This window comes from Prionailurus viverrinus, chromosome C2, assembly GCF_022837055.1.
Source record: "Prionailurus viverrinus isolate Anna chromosome C2, UM_Priviv_1.0, whole genome shotgun sequence".
Classification (NCBI taxonomy): Eukaryota; Metazoa; Chordata; class Mammalia; order Carnivora; family Felidae; genus Prionailurus; species Prionailurus viverrinus.
The window spans coordinates 36689257-36701378 of record NC_062569.1 but is presented as its reverse complement, the minus strand read 5'-3'; the positions used below and the strand labels follow the sequence as shown (position 1 = coordinate 36701378).

The following is a 12122-nucleotide window of genomic DNA, read 5'->3' as shown; positions in this document are numbered from 1 at the left end:
GTACAATGAGAAAGGTCGGCCATATGCCATCAGGTGACCAATAGGAATGGTCTGATGGGCTTGAGCAGGGTTATGCAGCAGGATGGATGCTCACACCTCCTTAGAAGGTGGTAAAAAATTTTTTTTAATTTGGTTGTTGTTTGTTTACTATGTTTTCTGCTCTAACAGAGAATTTCCCAGATTTCCCAATTTCAGGAGCCTCTTCTCTGACCCACTGCCCCTCCTTCAGCCAGGTGCTACTACTCACCTGCTGTCAGAAGGCAGCCCGGTGCACAGCACCTCTCAGATTTAAAAAGGCAGGCACATGGGGCGCCTGGGTGGCGCAGTCAGTTAAGCATCCGACTTCAGCCAGGTCACGATCTCGCGGTCCATGAGTTCGAGCCCCGCGTCAGGCTCTGGGCTGATGGCTCAGAGCCTGGAGCCTGTTTCTGATTCTGTGTCTCCCTCTCTCTCTGCCCTTCCCCCGTTCATGCTCTGTCTCTCTCTGTCCCCCAAAAAATAAATAAACGTTGAAAATAAATAAATAAATAAATAAATAAATAAATAAATATAAATAAATAAAAAGGCAGGCACAGCTATGGACAGGTACCTCCCCAGACAGTGAAGTTATGTGATGGGACTCCATCCTTGAGAATGAGTCACACAGCTCCCCTCTAGCTCTGGCTTTGTCTTCTTTTGCAGTTAAGATCTGACTACAATATGAGTCTCTGCTCTTTTGCATTCTGACTCTGGACCCGGCCTCCTCTTCTACTCTTGTGCGTGCCTCTGCGTGGCTGCCCATGTCCTCTTCGGTCCAGGTTCGGTGTTACCACTTCAGGGCTTAGGGCACACAGTGGCCTGGTCTCATTAGGTGACCAAGGTGGGCCCTTGGGCCCCTCACAGGGTCTGGGCTGCCCATACCGGTCCTGAGATATGGCCCTGCCTATAAGAAGGCAGATCAAAGTTTCCTGGTTGAGGCAGAGTCTCTCACATGAGGTGTCTATCTTCTCACTGGGGCCTTGCCTCTGCTACCCTGAGGTTGGGGAGATCTAGGCCCTGCTTCTACCCAAGTCCTTGTTTTACTGCTGCCACTGAATCTCTGGCTAACCCCCTGGAAGTAAATCATTCTGGGTCTCAGTTATCTCATATTTACAGTAAGGTTTCCTGATTCTCTAGTTGAAAATCTTTCAACTATACCATACCACAATTAAGAAAAAATCTAAACTTCAGAGGCCAAAAAAGGACACTTTAAGTTAAATTCTGGTTTAGATATACTATCTCAAGGCTCTCTGTTTTCTAATAAGTGTTTGCTGAAATGAATGTTTATTGAATTGAATGCAGCATATCAAGAGGCTTTAACGTGTATAAGGATTAGGAGGCTGTATTGAAAAGCATATTCCTAGGCCCTGTCCTTAGAGCTTCTGATGCCACTTGGGCCTAGGAGCATGCATTTTAACATGAGAAACTGAAGGGGACTTAGGTTTTGAAATAGACACTGGTGACTTTCTGGAGGCTAATTTACTGATGTGCATTAGGAAATTTAGAAACAGGTCATTTGACCTGCTGATTGAATTCTAGGAATTTTCCCTAAGATGTCCACAAAAATTCATCCACAAGAATGTTTACAGATTGATAATAGCAGAGCATTACAGCCAATCAAAATGCCCATCAAAGGGGCGACTGGGTGACTCAGTCGGTTAAGCATCGGACTTCGGCTCAGGTCATGATCTCCCGGTTCCATTTGTGGGCTTGAGTCCCGCATCTGGCTCTGTGCTGACAACTCAGAGCCTGGAGCCTGCTTCAGATTCTGTGTCTCCCTCTCTCTCTGCCCCTCCTCCATTCAGGCTCTGTCTCTCTCTCTCAAAAATAAGCATTTAAGGGGCGCCTGGGTGGCGCAGTCGGTTAAGCGTCCGACTTCAGCCAGGTCACAATCTCGCGGTCCGTGAGTTCGAGCCCCGCGTCGGGCTCTGGGCTGATGGCTCGGAGCCTGGAGCCTGTTTCCGATTCTGTGTCTCCCTCTCTCTCTGCCCCTCGCCCGTTCATGCTCTGTCTCTCTCTGTCCCAAAAATAAATAAACGTTGAAAAAAAAAATTAAAAAAAAAAAAATAATAGGCATTTTAAAAAAATGCCCATCAAAAAAACCCAAAAAGGATAAATTAAGACATTATCAATGCAAGGGAAACACAGACGTTAAAAATCAAAATTTCAGGGTTATGTGGGTGGCTCAGTCGGTTGAATGTCCAACTTTGGCTCAGGTCACAATCTCACGGTTTGTGAGTTCAAGCCCCACTTTGGGCTAGCTGCTGACAGCTTGTCAGCAAAGAGCCTGTCAGGAAACACTGCCTCAGATCCTCTGTCTCCCTCTGTCTGCCTCTCCCTCGCTTGTGCTCCCGCTCTCTCTCTCTCTCTCAAAAATAACTAACTAACATAACATAACATAACATAAAAAAAAATCAAATTTTCACAGGCCATTTAGTGACTTGGAGAAATACTTACAACATAATGGAAGTGAGGTAAGAAAAAACATAAAATACCATGTCAAATAATTTCTATATGTGAAAAACTGGAAAGAAATACATCAAAATGGTAATACAGAATTGTTGCTTGTTTGTTGTATTCCTGGAAGCTGTTGTTTTCTCCTTGATATTTTTCTGTATTTTCTATTTTTTGTATAGTAACTAGTTATGACTCTTTTTATCTGAAAAACAATGATAAGTATTTTAAAAGAAACAAAAAGGAATTCACCTCATGTAGGGTGAAAACGGAGGGAAGAGACTCCTCTTAGGAGTCCAGCCCAACCATGGCCTGGCTGCCGTAGAAGGACTCAGACTCTGGCTGGTGTCTGGGGTAAATTTCAAGCTACATTCTCTTTTGTGAAGCACCTTGGAATAGTTGATGCCAAGGAATTTGGATCAATGAGAAAATCCTTTCACTAGATACTGCTTTCCCCGCTACATTCCAAGATAACAGATGACAGGATCTGGGACATGGAGGGGAGTTCACAGTTTAAATGATACCTTCTTTACTGCTCTTGGGTTGAACTCATGCTTGTTGACTCTGTATAATCCCCCGCCCCATTAACACCAAACAGACAGACTGCACTCAGGCTTAGGGGCTTTGGGACAGGCGATGGACTCCATTCTCATTTGGGAGACACCACCCGACGTCAGTGCTTCTGTGGAGTGGTTTCAAAGCCTCCTGTGGTCAATGCACTGGGAGCCCCCTAAAATGCCAGGAAACACCATTTTTGTTTTTGTTTTTTTGGGGTTTTTTTGGCAGAGAGATAGCTCAAATCCATCCTGTCTCACAGATTTCAGTGACCCCCCCCCCCCCCACCCCGGGTCAAACCTCTCTCTGAGTAACATTACAAGCCTCTTGGTTAGGCTTCTGGCCTATAGTCAAACCTTTCCGAATGACCTTGAAAATTTTATCCCACATGCTGTGGCTAGCTAGTGAGTGGTGCTAAGGATCTCAGATGAAAGTCAATTGAGAAAGACCAAAAAATGTTAAATGATGATACTTACAATATTAATACCAACAGTAAAAGTCAAAACACCAATGCTAACCATTATTATAATTATTTTCATCAGTATCTTGACTTGCTATACATTGTTCTAAGTTGCCCAAACCATTTTCCCCCCCAAACCATTTCACATATATTACTTTATTTATTCTGACAGAATCTCAGTTTTACATCCTTTAAAAATACCATTTTGGAGGCGGGAGGAAGCTTTCAAGTTCTGATGAAAAGCAGAGGCTTCTTGAGTTAAAAACAAAACCGTGAAGTCTTCAACTGTGGTGTTTTCCAACTTCGTTCTTGACAAGAAATCGGGGGATTTCAGCATGAGCAATTACAAAGCCCTATTACCATGAATTCTTAGCTTTGGTGAATATGACGTGGCCTTATTGCAAAATCCTCTAAGTGGAGTAAAAGAACATTCATAAATGCCGACCCAGTGTAAGAAGAGGGCTTGCATTTCTGTGCTATGAAAACTATAAAACCTCTGGGATTAAAAATAACCAACTGAGGGGCACCTGGGTGGCTCAGTTGGATGTCTGACTTCCACTCGGGTCATGATCTCATGGATCGAGCTCCACCACATCCGCCTCTCTACTATCGGCACAAAGCCCACTTCGGATCCTCTGTCCCCCCCACCCCCCTGCCCCTTCCCCCTCTCGCACAGGCACATGCTCTCTCTCTGCCAAAAATAAACATTTAAAAATAAATAAATAGGGGCACCTGGGTGGCTCAGTCAGTTAAGCATCCCACTTCAACTCAGGTCATGATCTCACGGTTTCATTCCTGAGTTCAAACCCCGTGTCAGGCTCTGTGCCGACAGCTCAGAGCCTGGAGCCTGCTTCATTTCTGTGTCTCCCTCTCTCCCTGCCCCTCCCCCACTCACACTCTGTCTCTCTCTCTCAAAAATATATAAGCATTAAAAATTAAAAAAATAAAACAAAAATAAAGTTAAAAAATAAAAATAATAAAAATAATCAACTGGTCTAGACACTATCTATGTCAGCCTGCTGTGCACGTCCATGCCTGCTTATCACAGATTAATTGGTCCGGGCTAAGCTCTTTAGGTGACCTAAGCTCTGAAAAGACTATGGTGCCCCAAATTTTAATTATACCCCTCACGTGGAATAAACAGTTTTTTAAATAAGAAAATATAAAATTAAAGAAAAGTCTAATTTTTCCCATAATGTCTACTTTGACACTTTTTTGAAAATGTTGAAGATCAAAATATTTACCAAGTGTATACCTTGTCACCCCTGCCGTGTTGCTGTGTTTGTGAGGTCACTCAACGTGCTGTAACAACACTGTGGAGGGGTCACGCTGACAGTACTGAAATTCTGATATGGCGATCACACACCCCTCCCTTTCATGCTATCAATACAGGTAGACAGGAGTAATCAGGAGATTGACCCCAGCCCACCCCCTCCACACACACTCATATGTCACTTCCTACGTACTTAGTGCTCTGAGAAGTCACTACCACATGGCGGTTGAAATTTATCAACTGGGACTGCTGAGCCTCCCAAGTAAATGGACCCTGACATCTTTCCTTCTTGAATGGCCTTTGGCCTTGCCCTTCCTGGCTGACTCCATTAGACAGGGGCTTCCAGTAACAGATCATCCCCACCTGGCTCTAGCTTTTGAAACCTAGCATTTGTTCTCAACTTACTCCTTTGGCTGCACCCTTCTAAGCAGGCCCATTCAACTTGGTCTTATCTTTAGCTTCCTCCACCAGCCCAGCCAGCTTTCAGTTCAGTAGATACTTCCAGGACAAAGCCAAGGCACAGCAAATGAACTCTGAGAGACTGAAGCATTTTTGCAACAATTCAACTTACTCTACTCCACTTCTCCTTAGACCATTCCTGATGTGAGAGCACTGGGCAGCGGCAGAGGTGAGGCAGCAGTGATAGGAGAATAGGCCAGGCACCAGTTTCCATGAGAGCCCTAGAGGCTGTGTCAAACTGGCCAGTAGCTGCCTTCCCACACAATGGACAATGTGTGCTCTTCAGGGTGTGGGTGTGGGCCTCAGAAATGTCAAGTCCAGGGGCAAAATACAATCAGAAACCAGGGTATCTAGCCAGATATTGACAACAGAACTACAGAACTATCTCAGACAAAGACTCAGGCAAAGTCCATTTTTAGTATATGCTCTGCTGAAGCAAGCATGTGAAGTCCGTTTTTACTGGAGGTCTTTATGCTGCCCTTGGGGCATCATAAGGTACCCACCATATGGTTTCTGATATTTACCAGCAGGGGAATTCTGCACTAAGACCAGCAATGGTGAAAAGGCTACATAAAACATAAAATTAGCTCAGAGTTCCCTAAACAGGGATTATACCCTTACCACTCATTATTTCAGTACATGTTTTGAAACTTTCCCTGAAAAGAAAAAACTAGAATTATGTATCAAATCCTTAGGGTTGCACTAATCTCTCCAGCCTGAGCCTTTTGAATCTATTTTTAAATGTTTCTCTAATAACTTGGTTTGAAGATCTCATTTCAGTCAGGGATCCTACCCCTTACCCCGATCACACACCTAAGATTAAAACACTTGCCAAGATCTGGAGTAGATCAGGCAGGATAGCTTCCCAAAGTTCCCAGAAGCAGACAGAACCATGAGCTAAAGAAACCACGAGATTTCCAACAGACTACTGGGGCTAAAAGTTGGGGGAACAGAATTCTGTTGGACAATTCCAACTAGCATGACTAGACCCAGAAGCAGGAAACAATGCCAGAATGATCCTAGACCAAGAGGACCCTGGAGGGGAAAATAAGGGAAAGAAAGTCCTTCCTCATGTACTGGTCACTGGCAGCATGGTAGTGCTCATAGAAAGGCTCAGGGTTGGAAAGAACAGAGGCATCTTGAAAAATCTCACCCACTGCTCCTTGCCCATATGGCTAGATTTTACCTAAGAGAGTCAGTCAGGGAATACTAAATATCTGATAATTTTTTGCTTCTCCCACTAATTCATTCTGGTATCTTATCCTTGAGCATCTCAAAGCTCTTTATTATGCTGTGCCAGAGAGGACAACCTCTTATCCAGAAACTCTCTAGACCATTGCTGGGAAGTGGCTGCCTCCCTGGGAACTACATTTCCCAGATCCCTTTGCAGTTAGCCATGGTCATGTGACTGAGTTTTAGTCAACCAAATGTGAATAGAAGTGTTGTACATCCCTTCTAGGCATGGCCTGTGAAAACCTCCCCTCTGCTCTTATTCATACTCTTCTTCTCTTTCACTGGGGAGTGGAGACAGTCCTGATGGCCTTGAAAATCACATGCTGCAGAAGGTGGAGTCTCTTTCCATCTGTATCTCTGAATGCATGTGTGAAAGAGAGTTGCCCCACTATACTGTCACGTGAGCAAGAAATAAACTTCTGTTGTGTTTGAGCCATTATACATTTTTCAGTCTACTATAGCAATTGGCATATCCTAACACTTACATGTCCTTTTTGATGTAGTTGTTTTTGTGTGTGTGTGGAAGTTCCCATGCCTTCTCCCCTTTCCTTAAATTTTACTATAAACCAAGAGAACAGAATTAGTGAATTTAAATTTAAGCAGCCATTAGGGACAAATGACACTCACCAAATTAGTGGTCACAGCATTCAGATCTTACAGCCAGAAGAACAGTAATTTAGCAGAATCTCACATCGACAACCTGATGCATTAAATTAAAACAAAAAGTAAACGTAAGATGTACAAAATGAATATATTAGAATTACAAAACAAAACAAATATAGGGTTACTTTCCAAGAGTGTTGTCAGACTACAAAGGAATTTGCCACTGTTTTCCAGTGAATGACAAGCTTTTCCGCTGCCTTTAAAATAAGATTTATTTTTTTAATACATCCCCCTCTAATCATTATAAAACAGAATTTATAAAGAACAATTCTACTCTGCTAAGTAAGCTATTCAAAGACTAAATGCTGACTCAGGGGATGACACTGGAGGCTAGGAGCACTGGGTATGATTTCTATGCCTATGTGCTCTGCAGTTCTTATGTACACATTTAAACTTCTCTCTCAGGAACTTAACTTTCTTGGTTAGGAACTTCCAGAGCTTGTAAAATTATAGGCTATGCAAAGACTTAAGTTTTTTAGGTGACATTAAAACAGATATCAGAGATACACTAGATCTGTCTTTGTGTTTAGTATCATTCCAGATGCAATAGCCCAAGCAGGAATTAAAATAAGCACTCTATAAACATGGTGATGAAACAATGGAGGTGCGCGCACCAAAACAATCAGAAGCAACCAGAAACACGCTCTGTGAAGGCGGCAGGTTGTGGATGTTTTCTTATGAGACCTGCCATCTTTTACCAGGTTAAGTGCAAAACTACAAGTGGACGACATAGGGGACGTATTTGCCTAGAACAGGCTTTCTTTTTATGTCTGATTACTCGGTTTAAGATTCAGGAAGCAAAGAGTTCAGAACTCTGAACAAACATTCTTGCAGTCCAAAACAGAGCACCAGGGCTCTGGGAGGAGGAAGAGGAGACAAAACAAGAAGGTTGACCCGGGAAGGCACGACTTGAGCCATTTCCCCCAGGGTTTCAGCCTATGTGTATGTATACATATACATATATATATATATATATATATATATATTTTTTTTTTTTTTTTTTTTTTGAGAGGAAATGCATTCTTGTCTGGTCCTGTGAAAAGAGAGAGATCAGATAAAATCGCTTTGGTGCTATATTTGGAGGGTCTCCCAAATGTAGTCCCCACCACCTCCCTCCGGGCTGGGGCCTGCCAAGCCGCAGGTGTCAGGAAACAAGATGGCGCCACACAGTGTAGGGTGCTGAGTGAGAGGGGCAGGGGTGGGCCTTCACTTACTCGGAGATGCTGGCTCCTCTGAAACCCAAACGCTGCCAACTCCCTGGGCTCAGGAGTTAAAACCGCTTTCTTGCTCTGGGTTCTTCACTTCTTGTTGAGATCAGCTCCACATATTTTTCTGATGATGTCACCCATTCTGACTTCCTACATTTTGAAAGTTGATCTACAAGCAAAACCTTCCATAAGGCTAAAAAAAAAAAAAAGAAAAAGAAGAAGAAAAGAAAGGTGTGTTGTGAGGAGATGGAGAGGAGGAGGAGAGAGGCAGTTGCCTCCTTATTTTGAGATTTGCTGCAGCTGCGAGTGCCACTCCCCAGCCAGTTTCCTGGCTGCAGAGGGAGGCCAGTGGCCGGGCGTGGGTGACGTCAGGGCCAGGCCTGAGTCATCGCCAGCGGCCTGGCTGCCCTGCCACTCGGAAGGGGACAAAAGGAACCTTTGATGTCCAGAGGCCCTCCTCTCGGCACACTCGCCTGTACAGAGCAGCAAGCCAGGAGAACATTCCTGCTGTCTCTCCACCCCCAGCCGCCCTTCCTACTTCCGGAACAGTCCCAGGCAGATTCAAGAAGGCCTCCCCCAAGGGACGTCACCCTCCTGCATGGCAGAGGCATGGCCACGCTCTGTCAAAGAGAGAAGCAGAAGAGGGCGTTTCTCTGGGGATTTCTTACCTCTCCCTCTGGCATTCCCCCTTTTCCTTGTGGTGCTGCCTTAACCAGGGAGTCGACACGGTATTAAAAGACATGTATGTGAAGAGATGGAAGGTGCTCTTGTCACATTCCCTAGACACTATCTGGTGGTCAGTGCCTTTATGCCATGGCCCTGGACCTCAGCTCCTTGCCTCTGAGTGCCAGTGTGAGCCTGCACCTCCTGGATTTAAGAGAGGACCATTCTTTAAAAGGGTTTTTATATCCCAGTGCTGGCATGGGACTCAGTAAATATATGGTGAATGAATGAATTTTGATACATTTAGATGATAATTCTTTTTAAAATTTTTGAGAGAGAGAGAGAGCACGTGCACATGTATGAACGGGGAGGGGACAGGGAGAGGGAGAGCAGGGGAGAGAATCCCAAGCAGCCTCCATGCTGTCAGCATGGAGCCTGACGCGGGGCTTGATCTCATGAACCATGAGTCCGTGACCTGAGCCGAAATCAAGAGTCGGATACTTAACTGAATGAGCCATCCAGGTGCCCCTAGATGATAATTTTAGAATAAAATAGTAGAAAACATATACTGAATACTTGCACTGAATGTTCAAGCCTCTGTGCTAAGTGCTTTACAAAGATGATTTCATTTATTGTTATCATCATGACGAAGCTATAAGGTTAGGTACTATTATTCTTCCCTATTCTATTGATGGGAAAATGATGCTCAGAGAGATTAAGAGACTTCTCTAAAGTCTCACACTAGTTAATGGCAGAGCCTGGATCATCTGGTCTCAAATCCTGTGTTCTGAATCACCATGCTGAGTGGCTGAAGTGAATGTGTGAACAATGACCAAAGGCAGCCTGTTCAGGTGAGCAAAGGGTAATGATGGGGCTTGAAATCATTCCACAAGGAAGTAGTGGAATTAGGGATGGTCTGTCTAGGGAAGTAGGCCTCATGTCCTCTCAATGGGTCAACACAAGGTCTGGGATAGCCAGAGTGGTCAGGAAGGCAGGTTCATTGTCAGGTCCCAGTGGGGGTAAGAAGCTAGGATGGGGAGACAAAGTCAGGGACGTCTGGCGGCGTGTGGTGGATGCAGGGTGTGGGAGAACCGTGGACTGGGTATCTCAGAGGGGCTGAGGCCAAGTATTGTCTTTGTTGCCTCCTGGACTCATGGGGATACGTGGGGGGTCAGTGCAGCTAAAGGCACTGCTTGTCTGGGACAGGCAAGAAGACTAGAGCGAAGAAAAACAAGATAGCTCTCAAAGACTCCCAAGGCCTAGAGAAGGAGTTAGAACAAAGGCATGTTTCAAGTACAAGGCGGGGCTGGAGGTGACAGGGACAGAGCTGGACCTGACAGGGGCAGTGACTGCCCTTAGCACTGCTCTACCAGGAATCAGCTGCCTTTCTGAGACAGAGTGCGAGTCCTATCAGTGGCTGTGCTCAAGCCAAGGTGAGGTGGGTTGGCCAGAGAAGAACATCTGCTTATGGGGGTATCTGGGCCCAGGATAAAGATGACCTTGGAGGTACCTTCTCCTTCTGGGCTTTATGATTGTGGTTTGTACTTTTCCATGGTTCTCCTAGAGTAAATGTCGCATTCCAAGAGGAAGACAAATGCCAGGAATTTCCAGCCCCTTGCAGAAGTAGGGAGGGAGATGTCAGTGGCCTCCTCAATAATGCCACTCCATGGCTTTCCTCCCCACTGTGGTTATGAGACCCCTCTCCCTGGCTCAGGAGACCGATGCCTCTGGTAGCTGGGGACATCGTGTTGCCACCTTGTTCCTGGGAGTTCTGCCAGTTGCTACTCTGAGGAATTACACTTGTGCTGTGGGTTCTGACTCCCCAGGCAGGTGGAATTAGCAAAGGTGAATTTTGGAAGAGAGGAAGCCACATGCTTTTAATTAAGGGAGCAGCAACAACTGATCAGGGTCATTGTCAACGTCCACGCAGAGCCTGACCTTGGGCTGAGGAGAGCACTTTAAGTTCCAGGCATTTTTGGCAGAAGGCTTGGGTTTTTTGTTTTTTTTTTTCCCCCTTGGTTCTCTGTAGAAAATGCCTTTTGGGCATCTCCCCACTCTGCTTCCCCAAAGGCTTGGTGGCCTTGCTTGCTTCACATACACAGGTGTTTATTTCTCTAATAAGACAAAGAGAGGCTTATTATTTTTTCATTCTACCTTGCGGGGCCAGGATAATGTGAAGACAAAAGGAAAAAAAGGGGAAATGATGAGTAAGCTTCAGTGAGATACAAAGCCTGGCACTGTGTGTTCTGGGATTGATCCTAATAAGATAAAATCAGAATTGGGCAAAACATCTACTGGGGGACCCAGAGAAGTAAGTACAGTGACACCCCCTAACCTCTACGCCATCTAGAGAATCGTTTGTTACAACAAATGCAGTTATATACTGGTAATCAAAAAATACATCAGTAAAACCTTTACAGGTTCAAGAAATTCCTCAAAGACTTTTCTATACTTGCTGCCTCCAATTTTTTTCATCTCATGCACTTTTTAAAAACACAATTTATTAAGATATAATTTACATACCATAAGGTTAACCCACTTAAAGTGTACAAGTCAATGGATTTGAGTATATTTACAGAATTGTGTGACCTGTAATCTAATTTTAGAAGCTTTTTTATCACCCCAGAAAGAAACTACATGCCCATTAGTAGTCACTCTCACTCATGCCACCGCTCACCCCCCCTGTCCTAGGCAAACATTAACCTTCTCTCTGTCTCTATAGATTTGCATCTTCCGGACATTTCATATAAATGGGATCATATAGTATGTGGTCTTTTGTGTCTGGCTTCTTTCACTTAGCATAATATTTTCACAGTTCATCCATGTTGTAGAATATATCCGTACTTCATTCCCCTTTTTCAGTTTGTTTGTTTGTTTATTTATTTTAACTTTTTTTTAGTAAGCTCTAGGCCTAGCATGGGGCTGGGAGCCATGACCCCAAGATCAAGGGCTGCATGTTCCACCAACCGAGCCAGCCAGGCACCCCTGTACTTCATTCATTTTTAGGCCCAAATAATATCCCATTGTGTGGATGTGCCACATTTTGTTCATCCATACATCAGATGATGGACATTTGGGTTGTTTCCATTTTTTACTGTTGTGAATAATGTTGCCATGAATATTCCAGTACAAGCTT

General features: G+C 44.4%; 1 protein-coding gene across 9 annotated transcripts in view; it reads right to left on the bottom strand.

Moving 5' to 3' along the window:
- The window catches only part of ZBTB38 (zinc finger and BTB domain containing 38), a 170999-nt gene that overhangs the window by 104586 nt on the left and 54291 nt on the right, over nucleotides 1–12122 (bottom strand). For 6 of the 9 annotated variants that reach the window (XM_047874298.1, XM_047874296.1, XM_047874302.1 and 3 more), the window contains exons 1-2: nucleotides 8330–8833; nucleotides 7080–7152 (exon numbers count right to left, since the gene is read on the bottom strand). The gene's annotated coding sequence lies outside the window, so the exon portion shown is untranslated. Of the gene's footprint in view, nucleotides 1–3080; nucleotides 3203–7079; nucleotides 7153–8329; nucleotides 8919–12122 lie in introns of those variants that run through there. The other 3 variants (XR_007155502.1, XR_007155499.1, XM_047874299.1) reach the window with 3 other exon arrangements.